This window comes from Episyrphus balteatus, chromosome 3 (assembly GCF_945859705.1).
Source record: "Episyrphus balteatus chromosome 3, idEpiBalt1.1, whole genome shotgun sequence".
In the NCBI taxonomy this organism is placed as follows: domain Eukaryota; kingdom Metazoa; phylum Arthropoda; class Insecta; order Diptera; family Syrphidae; genus Episyrphus; species Episyrphus balteatus.
The window spans coordinates 47,847,871-47,871,948 of NC_079136.1; the positions used below are offsets into that span (position 1 = coordinate 47,847,871).

General features: G+C 30.8%; 1 protein-coding gene across 1 annotated transcript in view; it reads right to left on the reverse strand.

The window, feature by feature from the left end:
- LOC129914692 (cadherin-86C) overlaps positions 1–20,772 on the reverse strand; it is a 313,316-nt gene extending 292,544 nt beyond the window's left edge. Inside the window, exons 1-2 of the mRNA XM_055994033.1 lie at positions 20,662–20,772; positions 19,317–20,111 (exon numbers count right to left, since the gene is read on the reverse strand). The gene's annotated coding sequence lies outside the window, so the exon portion shown is untranslated. The remainder of the gene's footprint in view (positions 1–19,316; positions 20,112–20,661) is intronic.
- Between the last annotated feature and the right edge of the window lie 3,306 nt (positions 20,773–24,078).

Sequence of the window (24,078 nt, forward strand, 5' to 3'; positions counted from 1 at the left end):
TTATTTTGAATATAAAATATGATGCTCTGTTATTTTCCCTGAGCCATTAACTTCGACATTTTGTTCTTGAGTTTTCAAGCTATTAATACCAGCAAAGAATTGAAAATGCAAACTAAAAAAAAAAATCTTGTCTTTAAGGCTTCTAGTTTGGGTTCTAATGGTTTGATATTCAAAATCAAGGTTTTTAAACTCAGGGAAAATTACAAACCATGATATTTTTCACTTCAAATAAACATTAAAATTCAATGAGACAATCAATAAAAAGTGTTAAATGCAAAAATGCATTTTATACTATTTTGAAGTACTAACGTCACAAGGATAAAACTTTTGCACAATATTAGTAAGATTTAACTACCTCAAAAAATAACAAATTCATTGCTGGCCGTGGAACGTAGACTTTCGCCTATTTGTTTAATGTTCTTGTTTTTTTAATATACAGGGTGTCCCAAAAGTAATGGATCAAACGAAGTATGCTGATAGACCAACATTAGGTCTCTCAGAATTTGGTAACTTGTTCATCCCAAATCTTTACGGTTTTCGATTTAATGCAGTTTTTGTGAAATTTCGATAAATCCCGACTTTGCAACAGTATTTTGCTTCCTCCGCTCATAATTGATTTTTGTTTTTTACAATTTTTTCACTAAAACATTGCCTAATAATAAGAAATAATTAATTAATCAAAATATTTTTTATTTCATTCGCCATTTTGCTGCAAATGAATTAACAGTTCCATGTTTTATGAAAACTCAATTTCTCACTTTTATTTCAGAGCAACACCCTGAACAAATTTTTTATGGTGTGACCTTGGTTTATTATTTTGAAAACTTGCCGTGTTATTGCAGTTTTCAAAAATGTATAAAAATTTCCAAAGATGAAATTAGAAAGAAAGATATTACAATTTGAATGCAAAAAAACAGACGTTTTCAGAGCAAAATAACAAACAAAAATAGAGGCTTTTGTTCAAAGAGAAATAAACAAACAACAGTTCGAGAAAATGTGTTTATTTTTGTTTGTATTTTTGCTCTGAAAAACCCTGTTTTGTTGAATTAAAATTGTAATATTTTTCGATCTAACTACAACTTTGGAAACTTGAATACCTTTTTGAAAACTGCAATAACGGGATAAGTTTTTTAAGTAATAAACCAGTGTCACACCATACAAATTTTTTTCGGTGTGTTGCTTTGAAATAAATGTAAGAAATTAAATTTTGAGAAAACTTGGAACTGTTAATTAACTTGCAGCAAAATGGCGTATGAAATAAAAAATGTTTTGATTAATTAATTGTTTCTTATTATTGGACAATGTTTTAGTGAAAGAATAATAAAAAACAAAAATCAATTGGGGGCGGAGGAAGCAAAATACTGTTGCAAAGTAGGAATTTTTCGAAATTTCACAAAAAATGCAATAAATCGAAAACCGTAAGGATTTGGGATGAACAAGTTACCAAATTCTGAGAGCCCTTAAGTTGGCCTATCAGCATATTTCGTTTGATCCATTACTTTTGGGACACCCTGTATATTAATAAAATTGCTGAATTATAATGGTCATTCATTTCCATTAAATTTGCTAATACTTTGGATGTAAAATGAGTGTCAAAACAACATTATTTCCAAGTAATTAAGTGGTTTTGACTCCCAACAAAACGTTGGGTGTTAAAACAACACATGAAAAATATTTATTTTTTGTTAAATCTTCTTTGATAAAGATATTTTTTTAGAACTTTTAGTTAGTTTCAACTCCCAACAAGGCCTCTAAACCGAATTTAAAGTTAAAATTGTCAATGCGGCCGCGTCGTCAAAAATAAAGAGTTTTTTGTCTCTCCTGAAAAAAAAAATAAAAATGTTACTTATGTTGTTTTAACAATCACCGATTCACATGTATTCGCTAAAAAAAAAAAAAAAAAAAAAAAAACACTACAAAAAATAATGTCAACTAACCGCTTCTTATTCTCAACGCTTTAAATATTCCAAGCTTTCATATTATTTTATAGTTATTATAAGCGGTCATCACTTAATAGTATTTCAAAACCCATTCTTATCCTTAAAAACGATGTACTATTAAAAAGAAGCCCTCTAAAAGCCATGTATCGTTGGAAGACCTTTTGAGCATCGCTCATATAATTTTGTTTACGAAGTTCTTGTACCTGGGCCCTGTCAAAGATGCCTTCTATCTATGTATATTAAAACTAAAAGACTTTCTCTTTAAATTAAATCGATGATATCAAAAACAACTTAAATCCATCAGTTGGACTTAAGTCGTTTTTGCAAGGACCGATTCAATGGTCCCAGCAGATTATTATAAAGCCTGCTTTAACTGTATTTTAAAAAACTTTCTTAAAAATTCTTCATCTCTTCCAAAATAGTTGACTTATGTATGAAAACCTTTAAAAAATCCCACGCAGCCCAAAACTTATCAAAACAAATAAATTGGACCTTATACTAAAGTTATTGTTGACAACGCTAATTGCAATTCTATTCAGTTTCTATTTAAATTGCTTGCAGAGAACTTTCGAGTTTCGACATACCTAAACACAAGCTATAAATGAACATTAATCAAATAAATATGTTTTTCAATACATTGTTTGAGTAAAACTTAATTATTTTGACATTTTTAGACATTTTACCCACTCAGAGTTGGGGTTGACCAAATTCAATTCAATTTAAATGTGTAACTAAACAAAATTTCCAATTGCATTCACCCGTTACCTATATAACATCGAAACCAAACAAAATGCTATTCAAGTCTGTTTGCCTGCCGTCAATTCTGTCACATACCATAAACACACCACTCAATTGCCATTCTTCAATTATACTATTATTCTCTAAAGCCAACTCCACCCTCTAATAATCGAACAGATCGATCAAAGAATTTCCATTTCCATTCTCACTAAAAAAAAAAAGAAAACGTGCACCACTAATAGAACCTGTCACAGCGAATCCATTACACTGTGTTAATTATTTGTAACACCTTTTAGGGTGAAGTATCTCTTTCAGCCACAAAAGCCGCAATCAACTCGTCACACAATTATTACTATAAAACCTAACCGCAATTGTGAACAAAATACCTCTCTCTCTCTCGTCTCCCCCCTTCGTCAAAAGCCCTCAACAACATCATCATCGCCATCCACCATCAGCCTGGCTGTCCGCACCCCGTTTTCCTTAAGGAGGCATATGCGATTTCATAACAAAAATCTTAACATAACCTATACCTAGCTGAGCTGAGCTGACTACAACATAAAGTGTCTATCTTTCAACAAGTCCAGTTTTGTATCTATTTATGTTTGTTTATTCAATCTTGGTAGTGTGACTGATATGCTTTTCGTGTAAAAAGATGGCTAGTTTAGGATTTTTGTTGATTTTTGACGCATTTTCAAAAATGGCATTGCCATAAATTAAAACAAATTAAAATTTTCTACTTTAATTAACCAGATTCCCACCACCCGGGGAGTTCATATTTTTGTTTTTCATTTTTTTCGTATCTAATATTTTTCTCCATCTTTATTTCGAGATACATTTTTGCAATTTCTTAAATCGCCACAGATAAGTTTTGACGTATGACGAACTTGTCTCGTTTTTCTTCCTAAACCCGACACAGAGCACACTAAACGAACATACACAGTTTGAAGTCTTAATTAGAGGTGGATCGAATTTTTAGTCCAAAAATTAAGTCACACAATTTGAAATTCGAAGAAGCTGCTGCTATAGAAAAGTGTAATAGGGGAGCAATTATGGTTTTGGTTTGGCAGGTGTTGTAAGTGGCAAAAGTGGGCAGTGAGGTTTGGGGTCTAGTAGGGGCAGTGCCACATGTTGTTGTATTAGCTCGTGGGAAGTAACAACATTGTATGATGTAGCTTTCTGTGGAACTAGAGAAAAAACAGATAAAATTAAATTGTAATTGCTCTGTTATTACAAGTAATGGCATTCGTTAAATTACTAAATATAGTAGATCATAATTCAATAATTTTATATTTTTCTGATTGGCAGTTTAATTTTAGACTGAATAACAATCTAATAATAAAGTTATTTGGTGTTGTTTGCTAAGGTGCTTGTAAGAGAAAAAGTATTTTGCAATGTCGTATATGGGAGTGTACTTTTTTCTTTAACATTTTTTTAATATCTTGGAATTGAGTGTGCTACTTGCAATCAAACATCTGTTGATCATTTAGGACAAAATGGCACTATACTTATATGCATTAGAATTGATAAATGAACTCAAATATCTCCAAGTTAATATCAACTTAACTAATGATATTTTAATGGAGAATTTTATGAAGAATTTTTAGAAATTGTTGCAAGTTGGGTAGAATGAATTGATTTAAACATTCCGAAAATAAGATACACTTGCATTTTAATTAAAAAAAAAAAAAAGTTCGCTGCTCAGCTCTTTTGTTTAAACGAGAGGTTGAAAATACCTATGTTTGTAAATTAAATGCTTTTATCATATATGTCTATCTTTAAGTTTAAGTCATAAAAGTAACGTTCAAATTAGATTTAGAAATTTAGAATAGAATTATTAGAAACTCGAAATTCGAGTGCCAATTTATTTTTTTTCTTTATTTGCAAAAATTTTTAACACAATTATACCAAAATAGTTTTTTTATTTTTTATAGTATTTGTTGTTGTTTTCTTGCGATTAACTACACTTTTTACACAGGAATATATATTATACCTAGGGGAGAAGGGGGTACATTTGACACTTAGTTTTTTAAGGTCTGTATTTTCGAAAACTGTTAATGTTTTCCAATGTTTTGTTTTGTATTTGATTTATTGACTATTCAAGATTATACTAACAGTAATTTTTTTTTGTTTTAGAACATTACAACATTTAAAAAATTATGTTTTCTAAAAAAAGTCATTTTGTCAAAAGTGCCCCGATCCCGGGGCACTTTTGACTTTAAAAGGGGTACATTTGACAATGGTGGATTAAACCCCACATCGTGTGCATTACATTTTTAAAACTTTCAGCGGATCTTACTCGTCTATTATTTAATTAGAAAAAAATACATTTTTGGTTTTAAACAATCTACTCAACAATATAACGAAAAAAATAAATCAAAAAATTTATTTTCTAAAAAGAAGAAGAAAAAACAAAAAACCATAAAATATTTCAAAAAATCTCTCCATTTAAATCTTAATCAAAATTAATCGATGTCGATTTACTTTTAAATAATTTATTAAATAAATAATTCCCCAAAATCAACGTAAAAATGTGCCCAAATTGCAAAAGTCAAAGGTGCCCCGAAGGAGCTTCATAACTGTTTTTCTTTTTTTTTCAATAACTAATACTATTTTTTTACAAAGCTGGTTTTAATTTACTTAACTTGAAGCATAGTGCTATCAAAATATTGATTCAGCATTGAAAAAACTTTTTATTAGGTTCAGAAATCGCTTACATACCGGTGGTCAAAAATAAGATCAGAAATACAGAAAACACGAAAACACGTGGTACTCCGCGAAAAGTTAATGAAAGACTGCAAAATTTCGCAAAATTTCTTTAAATCAAACTAAGCTTCTTTCTTCATCCAAACTATTGTTAATTAAGGGCACGATCATACCGAAAAACGCAAAGTCAAATGTGCCCCGGTGTCAAATGTACCCCCGCTTACCCTACCTACTTTTTGATATATTTTAAACCTGATTTAGATATTGTTGAACTACGTTTTAACTACGCTCAACTAGGTACAAAAAGTATCGAAAAAGAAAATGCAAAGTGTAATCTCGCCTTAAGGGCATTGTGTTTGCACCTTGCATTCAATTCAATTCAACCTGTTTCATGTTTCATTCATTCAAATTCCATCCGTCAATCATTCAACCTCCACCAACTTCACTCAAATTTGTCAATCACACTTCATTTTTTTTAGTGTTAAAAAGGAACATGAAAACAGACCGAGTTCTTTTTCCGATTGTGTGTGTGTCCTTTGGCAACAATTTTTACACGTACGTCAATCTGAAATCAAAACAACTTCTGCAAAATAAAACCAGAGATTCCTTTGGTCAATAATTTTGTTTATTTTCTTCGGTAATATAAATTCAATTAAATCAAAATCAATAGGAAATTGCAGATATTATTAAGATCTGAGTGAAGATGAAGTAGAAGGTTAATTATTTTGGCCGTATGCTGTCGTTTTACAGAGAAAAAATATCCTGAAGACAATCACGGGAAGAAAAGTCACAGTAGTTTGACTTTTTCACAATAACTATGCCAGGAAAAAATATATTTTGATCGCAAATTGTTTATTTTATTTATTTTATATTTTTCCGCAATAAAAAAACAATATTCAATTAGAATTTACTCTTTATTTGAAGTTGGTGTTCTTAAATTAACAACACGAAGAAATCTTTCAGCTTGACGTTTGAGAAATATCAAATCTTCCAAGTGTGTGTGCAAATCCGTGTAAATTTCTCCAGGAAAATTTTAATGAATGCGTTCAGATACTTATTAATGATTAAAGATATGTTCACATATATTAAAGGTGCGTTCAGGTGTAGATCTTCACAGTATACAGTAGTAAAAAGGTAATCCGTGGTACTGTGTGGCAGTGAAATTTTAAGCAAAACATCCCTTTGAAAGTGAGAATTTACATTTTTTAATCAAATAAATCAATTCGCACGACAACGTCGTTTTTATGTTAAAGCCATAACTACAATGACCTAAAAAGTGAAAAATACAAAAATTAAATTTTTTTATTTCTATTTGTTTTTTTAAAAAATGTTTTTGAAACCAAAAAATAGGCTTTCTGTATAGTTATTTTTAATTTTGTGGTCGGAGAAACTGTCACAAAATGAGTTTGAAAATTTTCATTGGCCATTGTAGTTATACATACCTTAAAGCTTAACTACATACACCACTTTTTCAAAAAATACAAAAGTGAAAAGATTTTTTTTCTGGCTATTGCAATTGTTTTGTGATAAAGAGTATACAAAGTGTTTTTAGGCCGAAAAATAAGCTTTCTGCATCATTTGTTTGAATTTTTCATCACGAGAAGAGAGATTTTCACTTATGTACTTTTTCACTTTTTGAGCCAATGTAGTTAAGGCTTTAAAGTGACCTGAAATTTACAAAATTATTTTTTTTTTATTTCTTTCTAGCAATATTTGTTTTTGGAAAAAAACTACAAAACATTTTTTTTAAACCAAAAAATTATGCTTTTTGCATCATTATTTTTTATTTTGCCGTCGTAAAAACTGTCATAAAATGAGTTTGAAATCTATCACTTTTTGGATTTTTGCAAAAAGTTGCTGTTGTAGTATACTTTTAAAGCCTTAAGGCCTAACTACACTTTTTGAAAAAGTACAAAAGTGAAAAAAAATTTTTTCTGGCTATCGTAATTGTTTTCTGATAAAGAGTATATAAATTTTAGACCAAAAAATAAGCTTTCTACATCATTTGTTTTAATTTTTCATCGCGAAAAACTATACAAACATGAGTTTGAAAATTTTCACTTTTGTACTTTTTCACTTTTTGAGCCAATGTAGTTAAACCTCTAAGGCTTAACTACAATGACCTAAAGAGTGAAAAAGTGGGAAATTTTCAAAGGTAAAAAAAAATTTATTTCTTTCAAGCTAGATTTGTTTTTGGAAAAAACTACAAAAATTGTTTTTCAAACCAAAAAATAAGCTTTCTACATCATTATTTTTAATTTTTTGGTCGAAAAAACTATCACAAAATGAGTTTGAAAATTTTTACGTTTTGACTTTTTGCAAAAAGTGGCCGTTGTAGTTATACCTTTAACTACATTTGCTCAAAATGTGAAAAAGTACAAAAGTGAAAATTTTCAAACGCATTTTTGTATGGTTTTTCGGGCTAGAAAATTAAAACAAAAAATGCGGATAGCATTTTCAAACTCATTTTTTGACAGTTTTTCTTACCTTTGAATCAAAAATAATGATGCAGAAAGCTTATTTTTTGCTTTAATAAACAAAAACAAATAGCGCTAGAAAGAAATAAAAAAAACTTAATTTAGTAAATTTCCCTTTTTTTTCACTTTTTGGTTATTGTAGATAAGGAACAAAAAAGACGTTTTTGTTAGTTTTCCCTGAACCTCATAAGAAAAACGCTTTGCCATGCGGCGATAAAATATTAGTGCCTTTTATGCAAAAATGTAAACGTCTAAAAGTGAAAACTTGGTAAAATGGTAAAGGAACTGTCAAATTCTTATGTTCTTTCAAGAGGGAAAAGGACGAAGATAGATTTCATTGGTATCAAAAGATTGGACCCTGGTAATAGACTCGATTTTAATAGAATTCGATTTAAAAAAAAAAATCATGGTAATAAAACAAACATCTTACTTCTAAACTTAAATAACTAAAACACTGAAAGTTAACCATAGTTAACATGCGATCTTAAAACAACGCACCAATGTGAACCCACCTTAATGTTTTTTTGATTTTCGCTGAATGCTTTCATTCATTCATTCAGTCATGAATGACATTTCATTCCAGTTGATTGGAAATTTTTCCAACAGATATTCCAGTTTTGTTTTTGTTTTGTTTTGTTTTTTTGTTTTATATCTAATTTTAATTTGTTTAATTTCGGTATTTCGGTTGAAAAAAAGTAAAAAAAAAAATTGAAGTCATTCGCTTTAGTTCGGTGTATAATTTATGGCCCTTCGGGTTTTGTGGGCCCGGTATTTTGTACCACAAAAAACACGTTCGCCGTTTTATTATATGATTACGTTATACTCATCCGTTGGTTCCACAGTTATATCGAAGTTATTCGATATAGTGGAACTTCGACTATATCGAATAACTTCGATTTATTCGAATTAAGATAGTGAAATATTATTCATTTAAATACTAAATTAGCTTGTAATTGGCAATTTTTCTTTTAATTACCACTTTTAAAATTTTGTTTGAAACCTGCCAAGCAAACAATCAATTTAACAAAACTAATCTTAGGACTTGATACACTTTTATAATCTCACCGCTTTTTGTACTTGAAATTTGTTTTTTTTTTTATAGGATTAAGCTAGAACTACATTGAAACACACAGTCAAAAAAAGTATAAAAAGCTTAGAGGATATAATATATGGAGTGCTTGTTCCAATACCTAACACATTGTAACGCCATATGCATGGATAGCGGTCGCTGCCTTCATTTTTCAGTGCGAGTCCGGTTCCGCAGCTGTAAATAAACACGCTTGTTGATGACAACCATCAAATGAAAATAAAATGGAGGCATGCACTCATCGAAAAACTTAAAGAAACTAGAGCCCCCTATAAAAGCTTCACGGAACTAACAGCACAAGCACTCCATATATTATATCCTCTAAGATAAAAAGTAAGCAAAAGTACAAAATAACAAAAACAATTTTACTGATGTGACATTTAAAAATTAAAATTATTTGAAAAATTAGAATTTTTTTTTTGTACTTTTTTTCACGAAAAATCGAGGCTTTTATTCAAAAAGAAATAAACAAACAACAGTCGAGAAAATGTGTTTATTTTTCTATGTTATTTTTCTCTGAAAAGCCCTGTTTTGTTGCTTTTAAATTGTAATATACAGGGTGTCCCACAGTCACCGCCCCAAATTAAAACCATGGATTCCTGAGGTCATTTTAAGTCGAAAAACTTAAGAGGTAATTTTCTCGTTTTCATCCCGTTTTCGAGTTACCACGATTTTTATGATTTTTGCTCTCTTGTCCTTTAACTGGCCTTATCTTTGCCAAACTAAGTTTGATTTGAAAGATTTTTTTTACAACCAATCAAGAATTTATTACAGTTTAAGTTTGTCTCAAAACTTTTTTTTCTGCGGACAACCGTTTTTCCACAATTTTTCATCAAACACAATTTTCTTCGTTTTTTAAGTTGTTTTTTACACTTTCATATCATTTAAGTCAAAAAAACACATTTGTGAAAGATTGGTAAAAAACAAAAATTAATTATGAGCTGAGGAAGCAAAATACTGTTGCAAAATCGGGATTTTTCGAAATTTCACAAAAACTGCATTAAATCGAAAACCGTAAAGATTTGGGATGAACAAGTTACCAAATTCTGAGAGCCCTAAAGTTGGCCTATCAGCATATTTCGTTTGATCCATTACTTTTGGGACATCCTGTATATTAGACTGATTGAAACAAAAAATTTTTTTTTTTTGTTTAAAGCATTGTTGAAAAAATTGTTGGAAATGACGATAAAAAAATACTGTAAAAGTTTCAGCCCTTAATGTTAACATTTAGTACCGCCGCATCGCCAATTTCTATTTCCCAATGCTTTGAACAAAAAAAAAAAACTTTTTTTTGAATCAGTCTACTGTATATAATAGGTAATCTTTTAAAAAAAAATTTGATGTCTATTTTTTTCAGTGCAGTATCAGTTTTCCTTCTTCATAAGTCCAAAAAGAATTTTCTTCCAATACTTCATCTCGGTCCTTAGTTAAATTTCCCGAGACAATTTGGAAATTCATCTTCTTCTTCTGCGCTTTGCCAAACAATCACCGACCGACTTGCGTAAGCCTGATCTTTATATAAATCACAACAAGCCACAGATTATCTTCTAAACTTCACCACGTCCCAGCAATAAGCATTTATATCTGCAGAAAGGAATCTCATTCGAGGCAATCTTATTCTATGCGGCCATTTATCTAATTTCAAGACGAAATATTATGACGTAACAAAAGTCTTGGTCGGGCGGGTAAATTACCATCACGATCATTTGAAGGTAGATCTTTCAATCTTTCTCCGGTGTTAGAGTATAGAGTCTGCCTGCAACAAGAACACAAGAATACTTTACGGTCCAGCCAGGCTAGAGTAGGTACAACACAATGCAGCCAGATGACGGACCTTCAAAATGATTCTTCACGCTTTTCGCTGGGCCACGCTCTGCTTTTGGCTTCATCATGGTGCGGTGTTCTCCTGATTTCAACGCGTTTACTGCTGCTGATGCCTTTGTGCTGCTTCATCTTCTTCCACACTCAAATTCTAGCGCTGATCTGAGTGTATGCGGATTGAAGATGCAGATAATCATAGACCAATGATGGAAGCAGGCTCAAGTGCAGATACACGATCTTCTATTTGGCAATGCACGTAGTGAAGTTCATTCTCTATTGTTGTTCTCGGGGTATCTGACCGTGGGATTGGGATCTATGGCGAAGAGCACAGCGCATTCAAGCAGCCCTTTGATTTGTTCTTTTAAATGGAAATTCGTGCGAAACAAACGAGGACGCGCTTGAGCGCGAGCATCATCGACTTTGGCATCTTCGATCGCGCAGTTGGATGTTTTTAAAGCCAAAGTCGTTGTCGGTTCGGTCGTCATCATAGCTACGGCTGCTGATGGTGGTGAGGGTAATTGGTCATCTTGGTGTATCTATTGAAGTGAGTAAGATGTTCTCTATTTTCTCTCTATGGCGGTGCAGTCGGCCAAAATTATTGTAATTAAGATTTTTACGGAGGAGTTCAATGGATTTGTTGTGTTGCATAGATGAGTTTACACTATGCTATGCATGCTACATGCGAGTTTTCTTCTTTTTTGTATTTTACATGAGAGCGGATGAGGAACAAAGGAGCTTAAAATTACGCTGTTGTTACATCGAAGCTGATTTGTGTTGGCAGTCTTAACCTCTGTCTGATGTTTTTTGAAAATGATGATGAAGGATGTATTGAATTGGGATTGGTTTGGAAGATTTGGAAGAACGAAGATGAGTTTGATGATGCATGGGGAATGTGGTTTGGGTGCAATTTGTTTTACGATGGACATTATGAGCAGGCGCTCGTCATTTCAATTTGAAACTAGAAATGGGCGAAGAAGGGGTATTATTGGGTTGTTAATGGGCTCTCATTTCAATTTGAAAACCTTTGGATTGTTTCGTTTGCTGATTTTTTTTTAGATTGATATGTTTTAAGTTTTACAAGGTACTTACATATTCTCTGTTGTAAGCAATCAATTAGGAGGTAATTTGGTTCAAACGATGAGTTTTGGAATTATTAAAACAAAAATCCTCCTTAACTAAAAGCCTTGAACTTCAACAGAACGTTCGAACTTTTCAAAAATACATATAAACTCGTGAATCAATTAGATTTATTTATTTATTTAGACAAAATGGAATTAAATTTCAAGTCAATAATAGACTTTCTAGCAGTATATATTTAGTATTATTTGTCATAATAACGTCTTTAGTCATTATAGAGTCAATTTGTGTTTAACAGACATTCGCTTGAAAGTTGTAGGAAAGGAATACCACACCACATTTTTGCAGCTGGTAAATGACTTACTTCTTATCACTTTTTTATAAGCGAAATCAAATTCTTTTGAGTTTATTTGAACATTTTATTAATAAATACCGTTAAAATGTTAGATAAATGGGATAAACCAAAGAAAAATTAAAAATTTAAAAAAAAAAAAAAGAAAAATATCCAAAAATGGTATGAAAACATTTTTTTTCCAAAATTTAACTTTTTTGAAAACTTTTAATTTTTCTTTGGTTTATCTAACATTTTAATAAAATATTCAAATAAACTCAAAAGAATTAGATTTCGCTCATAGGGTTGCCACAAGAATGGTAAAAATTTAAAAAAAATTACCATGCTACTACTTTGAACAATTATCGGTTCAACCCGGCCACTATTTTCAAATTTTAAGCATCTTTTTTTGCACAAAAAGTGCGGCGCTCGAACAGAAAACTTTCTGAAAACAAGTAAAAATTGTTGCCACTTCATACTTTTGTATAGATTTTCTTGTGTACGAATTCCCTTAAACAGCTTATAAGCTTGTAGCTACAAAACTTAGCGAAATATCAAGAATATTTTTCGTATCTCCTTCGATAAGATACAGAGACTGTTAGACGACAAAGGTACTTGGAATTTTTGTGTAAGTGAAAAAAATTTAACCATTTAACGATTTGTCACAATATTATAATTACAAGAAATTAAAAGAATTAATCAAAGAATTTTATTTAAATGATCTACATCAGTTCACTTTTATCTTGAATTAATCTCATTACATTTTCTTAAGATTCCCACGTTTTTTTACGACAAAGCCCTAAAATTCAGCCCTGGCGCTTAATTCCATGTTTTATCTGCATGCCTCATTTTAACTATTCAGTCATGATTGTAATAAACTCTTTTTGACATTTTGTTTATATAATATTTAGTCATTTATTCTTGTATTCTAACAAACTAATGTCAACCTTTGAAAAATTGTTACTGTTGCCTCAATTTGTATATGTGAATGTCTTATCTTTCAATCAGCGTTAAATCACCTGTGACAAACACTCTATGAATTCACATTAAAATATCAAATTTCGTGTTGTTGTGACAGAAGAACCTCTAAAAAGCCCGCTCTTCTATTCAAAATACAAATGAATCCATCCATCAATCGAGACAAAAATAGTAACTATCTCCAAAAAAAAAACCTATGTGAGAACTAAAATAATGTCGCCCTATTTTTAACACCTGACAAATGTTAACCTTACCCATCTCAAAGCTATAACATTAAATCATGAAATCTAACATCGGCCTCAGGTATACATAAAGTTCCTATCCCAAGAAAAGCTAAGAAAAAAAAAGTTACAAAAGTATCAAGTTGCATGATGTTGTTGTTCCCAATTCCCAACGACCCGTAACAAATCAATATGAAGCTTCATAAATTACCGTCTTCGAGTCAAAATGTCCCATTTGCATCTAATTGCTAAGACATAAAAAAAAGACCAACTTGAAATTCCTTTAACAAAACTTAACCAAAACAGGAAACCATTAAAGGAAGTAACTTCCTTTGTTTTTATTAGCTTTATAGGCTTATATCAATTCACTCTGGAGATGGAGACCCACCGCAAGACCACCCGTCATTAGAGGTATTCTTTGTGTGGCTTATTCGATGAGCTAGCACAGACATAAGCACCAGCACCACCCTCAACTGCACGTTCCTATTTTTTCGTGATTAATGGGCGATGTCTATCGTTAGCCTTGACTTTTGGCTGACCTGAAAACACACAGAGTCAGTTCGACAGCGCGTTGTCCAGTAATTGCCATAAATGGAGTCTAACTCTATCCCCTCCCCCGCCGCCGCCGACCAGGTCCCATTATGTATATGTCAGCATAAAATGACATATTAGTCTAATCGATTTATTCAGCTGGAATTTTTTTGTGCTGCTTGGTGATGGTGGTGGTGGTCGTCGACGTTCGTCGTCGTTGGGGGTCTGTTGACACAATTCTGGTGACTTATTGGAAATTTGTTTATGTTCGGGTCCCTGTCAATAGCACCATTAAAATTAGCACAAGGTAGCAATACTCTGTAGCCGACCAACGACGACGAACGATGTCCAGCTGGGGGCAAACATCAAGGACACGTTTGCTGAAAATTTAATTGCGTTTTGGAAATTGGAACCAAGCTTGAGTGACCAAAATAAATGACTCAATAATCAGAAACAAAGAAATGGACAAGAGCAACAAATTTGAAAGAAAAACCCTTCCCATTTCAGACAGACTTTGCAACTGGGTGTTGGACTTTGTTTCCGATATGAAAAAAAAACTCCAATTCGTGGTGTTGTATATGACCAATGTGCGCGCTGTTGTCCTGAAAAGTGTTGTCGCACGATTTGAGTTTTTCTGTTTGGTAGTCGAGTGTGACTAATGCGAAAATCATGTTCCCATTGAATTTGTATTCCAAAAGAAAACCAGAACTTCTTCTCTTTGTCAAAACAAAAAACCAAAATGCAAAAAGTCTAAAGGACAATAGTTGTAGGAAGTGCAACGTGCCGTGCATACACTGCCAACAATATCAACACCTGATGGAAAATATATTACTTCTTTCGTTTTTTATTTTTGTTTTTGATTCTAATTCAATTTAAATGGCGGAAAGTGTTAGACGTTTCTAGGTGGTGTCACTGTAGTACGATTTATGATAAGCGAAAACAAAAATGTTCAAACTCCAAGTTTAAGGCGCAGTAAGTGGATACTTGAACTAACATACTTACTGCAAAAGAGTTAGACAAATACACAGTAGATTCTGATAATAATAAATGATGGAAATAAAATTAGACCAGTGAGACCAGAAATAAAAAAAAAAAGAAAAATAAGTAGCAGAAAAAGAAAGATGAGAAATTTTAGGATTAATGTTTAAGATAAGTAGAAAAATCGATTGGATCGCAGGCAACAGATAGACGGAAGTAAGTTGCGGGTGGGAAAAAGGGAGATTTTTTGGATTTTGATAGTTTAAAGACCTACAGCTTTAATTTTGATAATTTTTGTATACAATCTCAAAATTATTGAGAAAAATTAAAAAAAAAAATAATGTTTTTGTTATTTTGTTTTTAATACCTACAAATAATTGGATTTTGATAAAAAAAAATGTTGATACTTATTTCAAGTAAGCTCGAATTTTATTTTATTTAAAGAAAAATATATACATTTTTTAAAATTTTTTTTATGTATTTTTATTTTACTTCCTGAACAGAAATACATTGCATTCGAAATTAAATTTTCCAGCAAAATTTTGAAAACACTTGTAATACCTAATAAAATCAAAAAAAAAAAAAAATAGTATGAAATTACCTCATAAAAATGTCTTTAAAAAATAAAGCTCTCAGAAAGCAACCAGTGTGACTTTTAGGCTAAGTGAACCCAAATGCTGAGGTTTGAAAAAAATTTTCTGGAAAATGTTAACAATGTAGTTAAAATAATCATAACTTTAAAATTAGTACGAAATTATCTCCAAAATGTGGAAAACCAAAATTTAAAAAATAAAATAGAGCTCTTAGAAATAAATGAATGTGATTTTTAGGTTTACTGACAACTGACCCTAAGTATAAATAATAAATTTTTCTGGAAAAATTTAATAAACGCTCAAAATAAGGAAAACTTAAAAATTAGTATGAATATCCAGCGAAATATGAAAAATTAAATAGAGCTACTAGAAAAAATTAGATATAAAGGTTTCTTTAAAATGTATGTATTTATATATATGTGTTAATGTATTCTTTTACTTAAAAAAGATATTTAGACCTTTCTAACAATTTAAAAAAACATTAAGTTTTGATAACAAACCGAGACTAAATAACTCAAGAATTTCAAAAATACTGATTTTTCCACTTTTTAGTGATACAATTAAACTAAAAGCTGTTATTGTTAATTAATTTATTATTTTCTTAACAATCTTTATTTCTTAATCCAACTAAACAATTTTTTATGAATATTTAATGGAAACACACTGAGAAAAAATTGTTTTTCATATTAGCGTAGAGTTAAAAGTATGGCACTTTTGGTGCATTAATTTCTCATACTCCCGAACGAGCAAAAATTTGAGTAAAAACAAGTTTTTTCTTTTGAAAAATCCATTTTTTGAAAGTGAATGAGTTTTATTGAAATTTTTTTAGTATGATTCTAACGTTTTTTCAAAATAATAATAAAAACTGATGTTATTTTTTTAATACTTTTTATGAAATCCTTTAAAAATTTAAATTTTAACCTATAGTTGAAACACTAAATCCAATAATTCAATTCGAATAAAAGCATAAGGTTTTAAAAAAATTTCGTCAATTATTTAGTTCCAGCTTGTGTTTGTCAGGTTGAAATGCAACATCAGAAAAAGTTTTTTTGAGGAAAGAACCCAACACGAGTACGATAACTTGGGCGACAAGAATTGATAACGGTATTTTGTGGAATAGTTCAATACAATCATTTTTTTCAAAGAGAGTGGGGGTCTGTCTCCCCTCGTTTAGGCGGGACTGTCAATTTTCTAAAATATAGCGAAAAATAAAAAAAAATTATTAAAAAACAACGGCAACACCAACAGTTATGAATGATACCTTTTTCAAAAGCCAGAATTGTACACTTAATTCTTATTTTTAAATCAAATTATTTCAATTAATTGTTCTCGAAATAATCAACTTCAAACTTCAAAATTTTGGAAAAAATGTTTAAAAAAAAACACATTAAATATTATTTTTACCAATACCGAAGATTTAAATATGAAAATAATTGATGAAATAAATTGCCTCAATTTATTTATTTCTTATCAAATACTCAAAACCATATGCTTCTATGCCTTCTAGTTTTCGAGAAAATTTATGAAAATAAGACAATTACCTTTATTTTTCATCATATTTTAGAAAATTACCATATTTTAGAAAAGACCCCCACCCCATCCCACAGTAAAAATGATTGTATTGAACTCCCAGAACCCAGCTAAATTTCAAAACTTTTAAGGACATATTAAAAATTCAACTAAATATTACAAAATTTCAAAATCATTTAAAATAAAATTAAAATGCTTAAAAAAAACAGTTCTCATAATTTTGATTAAAAAAATATTTTTTTAAGAAGTTTTTAACAGTAGCTATAAAAAAAAAGATTTCTTGATTTCGGACTTATGAAAATTCATTTCACAAATTATTTTTTTTTTTTTTTTTTGAAAAAACAATGTGTTCAAAACGATCCAACAAATTTTGTATTTGTTTCGGGTTTCGCTCCTAGAAATATGGTCACCGTAAGTATAGTGCACAAAAAATGATAAGAGGTCAACTACTTCTATAAATTGTAAAATAGAACTTTTGTTTAGACAATAAACATTTCTTTAAAAAAATTTTACACATACACAATAGTGACCGTTCAAGATAAACCTTTGATAATAAATTAATATAAGTAGATTTTTCTGCCACTCACTCAAATAAGTAAATTTAGAACAATGTTGACTGAGATAGCAGTATCAACTAACAAACCAAAGCCTGAGATAGCAGGCGTCACTCTTACTTGTTTGAACCTGGAATTTCACTGTCCTCCGTCACTGCTTGGATCCTTACTTCTTAAAAAATTGTACCTAGTATTAATTCATACACCAGATTACTACTCAAGCACAACTCATTTGTACTGGATGTGAATTGTATATTCAAAGAAAAAATGCAATCCTTCAAAAAAATCTTTGGGAAAAAATATGCCACAGTCTTGAGTTTATGTATCATCATATTCAAAAAATGTTTAAGCATATTTTATTTAGAAAGAAAAAAACCTGACTTATCAAAGGTTCCTGATGGTCTAGTAATCAGAAAATTCAATAGACACAAAACCTTATCAAGTACATATTTTAAATCCCAACAATATCTTGTTAAACCATCAAAAGAAGCCAATTAGGGAATAAATCCTCGACCAAAGTTTGAACTTGAACGACCTTTTATTTTGCTGACCAAAAATAAGGAAAAAAACTCACACTCATACACAAACATAAACTCTAACTAACAGACAAATAAATTTCGAACATATTGCAATAAATTAATAACCCGCAAAATCAGTAGGCAATAATTTAAGTCTTCGATGCCTGGTGGCGTGAAAATTTCAATTTATATCCTTTATTCTTTTCAATTTGTGAGTTTGGAACGCTGCTATACTCTCTAATGCTGGTTCCAGCATCATACAGCAGCACCACACAGATCCTCCCGCTAAGATTCTTTTTTGTTTCCTTTGCGCAAAGCCCCGTATGATGGTGCCATGCCTGGGCAAGAATTTCTTTATCGTGCTCACGGATCACGGTCCCAACTCCGGCAATGGTTACAAAATAGAAATTGTCTTCGACTTGGGAACTCACAGCTTACGGCAGCACTTAATCATGTTCCTGGTGTAATAGAATCGAAGGCACATTGGTTCTCACCAAGGGAATCTATTTCGTTTATTTTTTTTCTTCCTTTTTTTTGGGGTAAAATAGCTTAGCAAAAAATTACTTCTAGAAGCTATAAGCTGTCTTGTGTACCTTTTTTTACGTTATATACGTTATCTTCGTCATGGAAATTATATTCTCGGCTTGTTAGCTATTGTTCCTGGGCACTATCCTTGCTATGAACGCGGATAACCAAAGTGAAGGTTATTAATATCAGAAAGGAACAAAAAAAATAAGAAGGAAATTTTCTGATTACCCTACCGCCCTAAAGCTAGACTTGAGCTGAGATAGTTTCAAGAGAGTGCAGTCAACTATTGGCTGCGCACGTCTAATCAATCAACAGATGGACAATCGGATCATCAGTGTCTCCAGGCGGTCACAGTTCTGAAATTAATTCCTGGTTCTGGATTAGTTTGTTAGGTTGTGATTGTCCAAAGGTAACCAGTTCGGACTCAGCGAGGTATATGATTTATGGATGAGTGCAGTCGTCGTCATCGTCTTGGTCGTCATCATCAAGAAAGTCCTCAAAAGAGCATTGAAATTAAATCGTGTCTTGTCAATTTATGTGGGAATTGACAACTAGGAAGAGAATTTTCTTAATTGGGTTCGGTTCTGATAAAAAAAATTCCTTAAGGGCGAACACACAATTAGACTAGTTAGCCAAATAAAGAAAGGTCCCTTCTAATTCCCCTTTTTTGACCGATTTAAAAATTGACAAATAAATTTTCAAAACACTCACCTTTTTGTACTGCAACTTGTTTTCGAACAAAAACATCAAGGATTGAATTTCGTTCTAGATTTTGAAACTTTTACTCATCGGAAATTCTCACGATACCGAACACCAAAAAAAACTACAACAACAAAAAACAACAACAACACTTGTTCACTTTTGCTTATATCCTTCTTGAAGCTTAATATCTTTCCTTTTTTTATATACTTTTTTTCAACACTTTACTCTTTTTTTCTAACGATTTGCACTTAAATCAATCACGAAACGTTAAATGAGCACATAGAAGAACAGTTCGCGCAAATAAACACTCACACTCATCCATGTTAACCCTAATGTATTCATTTGCATATAGGAGAGAAGTTGGCTTTTTTTTCTTTCTTGTTGGTGTTGTTGTAGTCGAGTTGTAGAATCGGAAGGACGATTTGGGTGGTCGTATCGATAATCCACTAGAATTTAATTTCTTCTTTTTTTTCTTTTTACGTGTTATTTTCAATTGAAACAACCTGTAAACTTGGAATTAGGTTTCTTTTTCTTACATGAAATTGTTTAACTTTTTTTTTGCAGTAGGTATGTAATACGAATGTGTATGTAGAAGGACGCGACAATAACCTCAAGACATTTTTATATTTGCATGTCAAACGAATTCAGAGCTTATTAGGATTTGAATAAATATTCAATTGCAATTAACGTAAATGGGAACGATAATTGAAAAATTTGCTTGTTCTCGTGATTTTTCGAAAGTTCTTCCTTATGGGTGTATTGAATAACTGACACGAATTGTTGACAAAGTGTGATTGCGGTTTTCTGAAAATAAAAAGAAAATTACATTAAAAAAATTAGAATTTTATGTTGATTTGAATGAGAAAATAAATTTGATGTTCGGTTGCCATTGATTTTATAAACTTTTAACTGAGGTACATTGATTTCTAACACCTATATAATTTTCCTTCGATCGGGTCTTTTGACCCCAGTTTTTGGCTTTGATCCTTGGCTAGGATCTTTTAAAAATGGGCTCTTAATCTTAACTAACAGATTCAACGTGAATATAATGCCCTCAAAAAACTAAGTAACTCAATATTTAAATTTACTAAAATGTCGTTTTCGATTGGCTCTCCGGAATCGTCCGGAATCATTCAGAAGCCTTCTGAAAGCGTTTTATTCGCACGAATGTGACAGGCAAAACGCTTCTCAGAAGAGAAATTCTCTTCTCGATTTAAAATCGGAATTCACTCGAGAGCACTAATACACGAATATTTAAAAGTCAAATCAATCACTCAATCAATATATTTTTTATTTTTTGAAATAAATTATTTCTTTTTCCGAAACAAATTTTTTTATTCATTTTCAAACTTACTTAAAACATTTTGGAAACCAGCTTCCCAATTAATTTCTTGAACATTAACAATTTTTAAAAAATTTAAAACATTTCATTTGAAAGAAAAATAAATTAATATTAATATTTGACATTTGAAATTTAAAAGAAAAACACACAAACACAAAAAAAACAGAATTGAGTGGAAGCGATTTGACCTGTTCCATTCGAGAGTGAATCCTTGAGTGAAACAAATCGAAAACGACATAAATTGAACGACAGAAACTTATGTCGTTTTCGATTGGAATCACTCAAGGATTCACTCATTCTGAAATCCAATAAAACAGTTTGAATTGCTTCCACTCAATTCTATTTTTTTTGTGTTTGTGTTTGTTTTTCTGTGAAATTTAAAATGTCAAATATGGCAAAGACTTGAAAAATAATTAATATGCGAAGAAAATAGTACCTAATATTCAACAAATTAATCGGGAATTCGTTTTGCAAAATATTTTAAAAGCTTTATTTATTTGTTTGAAAATAAATAAACAAATTAATTTGAGAAAACGAAAAAAATTTGAATGAAAAATAATAATAAACAATGATTGAGTGTATCTTTGACATGTGAGTATTCATGTATTGATGTATTAGTGCTTCTTGATTTGATTCTGATTTGAAATCAAGAAGAGAATTTCTCTTCTGAGAAGCGTTCTGGCTGTCATTTTCATGCCAATAAAACGGTTTCAGAAGTCTTCTGAATGATTCCGGACGGTTCCGGAGAGCCAATCGAAAACGACATTAATTGTATTTAGAGTTTACTGAATGTTTTGTCGAATATGAATCCAATTTCTTAAGAGTGAACTAACAATTCTGCTGCTTTAAGGCTTTAGAGAAGAAAATAGCATTATGAATGTATGTATTAAATAAGAAAAATTATTAGTTGGATAATGTTTTTGGTATTAATACACAATTTACCTATTTTTCTCTTGGCTTGTTTTTTTTTCGTTGTTGAAAAACTTCCAACATTTAAACTTGACAAATCCTAATTTTGTGAAGAAATCGCGCAGATACGGAATTTTCTCTCATATCTAATAGATGAATCTGCAGATGTTCCTTTGAGATTCAGACAAAAATTTAAAAACAAAATCCGTACAGATTATTGTCTGTTTTGTAACTAAATAGTATTTTGTAAAACCATTTTTATGTGAAACATGTTATAAGCTGCAACTTTTGTCAAATAGCCCGGAAAAAGATTTCATAAATGAAATGATACATGTTACATAAATATCATACGATTTTCTAGTTTATTTAAGGAAAAAATTATGGGGAGTGAGGGACAATTTTTCATCGTTTAAGAGAGGTAGAAACGATGTTCTCACAAATCGATTTTAAACATAATTTTTGTGCCAGCATAATTTCAACATAGGAGAATTGGCTCTTTTTTTAACAGTATAACATTACTGTTGTGATTTATCTTTCAAAATTATGTGGCCGTATTCATTGTTAGTTGAAAACAAAAAAAGTTGGTATGCCATTTTTAAGAGAATATTAATTTTCTAAACATGAATCTTCAAAAAAAAAAAATGAAATGTTTTTTTTTTTAATCCAAAATTGTTGTTTAAAAATTTTACTTCCATACTTACTTTTATTTTATTTTTTAATTTTGTTCCCTTTGTTTTAAAACCTACTGGATTGATCGTGATGGTTTAATCGTAAATAATTTAGTAACATTACGTATTTAATTACTTTAAACCTTAAAAATTCGCAAAAATTGAAAAAAATATAATTAAAATCCATGTTTTTCTTTAATCTTTTTTAATATTTGTTTTTCCCATAAAAGGAAAACCAAAGTTGGAAAGAAAATCTGCATAAATGCATCAAAATATAATAGCATTAGTTCAAAATAACATTAAAATACAGTCTAAGTCGGACCCCCAAACGTGTAAGACGCGTAAACTCTATCGTGTGCGAGTAACTAATATTCAATCATTACCAAGCGCGGTAGATCACCCAAACTCGAGGACAAGCAGTTGTCCTCGGATAAAAAACTTTGTGCAAACATGGATCATTTATATCGTAAAAATACTCCAAATTGGAAAGATTCCAAATATTGGAATCCCCTACAGTGTCAACCCGATAATGATCCAGAAGAAGATGAAATGGACGAAGTTGTGTCGCCAGCTAATCAAAAAAAAAACTATGTTCCACCAATTAAACTTCTTAAAAAACCAATTGAATTTGTGCATAACTTAATGAAATCATTAAATATCGCAGAATATTCATTAAAAAGATTATCTGTTGGCATAAAAATAGTGTGTGAATCCATTGAAAACTATAATTCTGTCCTAACCAAACTTAATGAAGAAAATTGTCAATTTTTTTCGCATGATCTGATTAGTGCAAGACATTTCAAAGTGGTGCTTTATGGCCTAGATGATGTTGAAGTAAACTCACTAAAAACAGAACTAATTAAACTTGGTCTGAAGTGCATTGATATTAAAAAAATATCTAAAAAATATGATCATTATATTGACACTATTTATCTAATTTCATTAGAAAATGGTTCAATTAAATTAAATGAATTAAAAAAAAACTTTCGTTCAATTTTGCATACACAAGTTAACTGGAACATTCAACGTAAACTTAAAAGTAAATTAACACAATGTCACAAGTGTCAGATGTTCGGTCACGGCGAACGAAATTGCCATATTAAAACATATTGTGCTATCTGCGCTGGTTCTCATCAGACTAACGATTGCACAAATATGACAAATCCAAAATGTGCCAACTGCAACGGTGATCATAGAGCGACTGACCTTACATGTATAAGTCGAACAAAATATTTGCAAATTAAAGAACGTTCATCACCAACAAAATCATTTTCGCCATCACAACGTTTAACTGCAGCAACAACAACAACACAAAATGCTTTCACTCCTAGTCACCATCAAGAACCGGTTTTATTTGAGTCAATGACCGATTTTCCTCTAATTAGTCAACGAAGACAAGCCCCTTCAAATAAAATCAATGTACCAAGCAATACAAATACACACCTTTAATCCCCAACAAATATTGCATGGTCAAATGGATCACATGTTGGTGTCAATGCAAGCCCTGTACCTATTAGCAACAACAATGTATGCAACAATTCACTTTTCTCAATCGAAGAACTTAATTCTCTATGCATGGAGATGAGCTAATTGTAAAACTAGAGTAGATCAATTTAATGCCATCGCACGTTTAGCCACAAAATGTTTGTATGCAAATAATGATAAGTAATATGATGTTAAACGAATATATAAATATTATTACATGGAATGCTAGAGGTATTCGCAGCAAATACTTAGAATTTATAAATTTTTTAAATTGTAATACTGTTGACATTGCGTTGGTGACCGAAACTTGGCTTTCATCTGAAGTTAGGTTACCCTCTTCAAATTTTAATTGCTACCGCCTTGATAG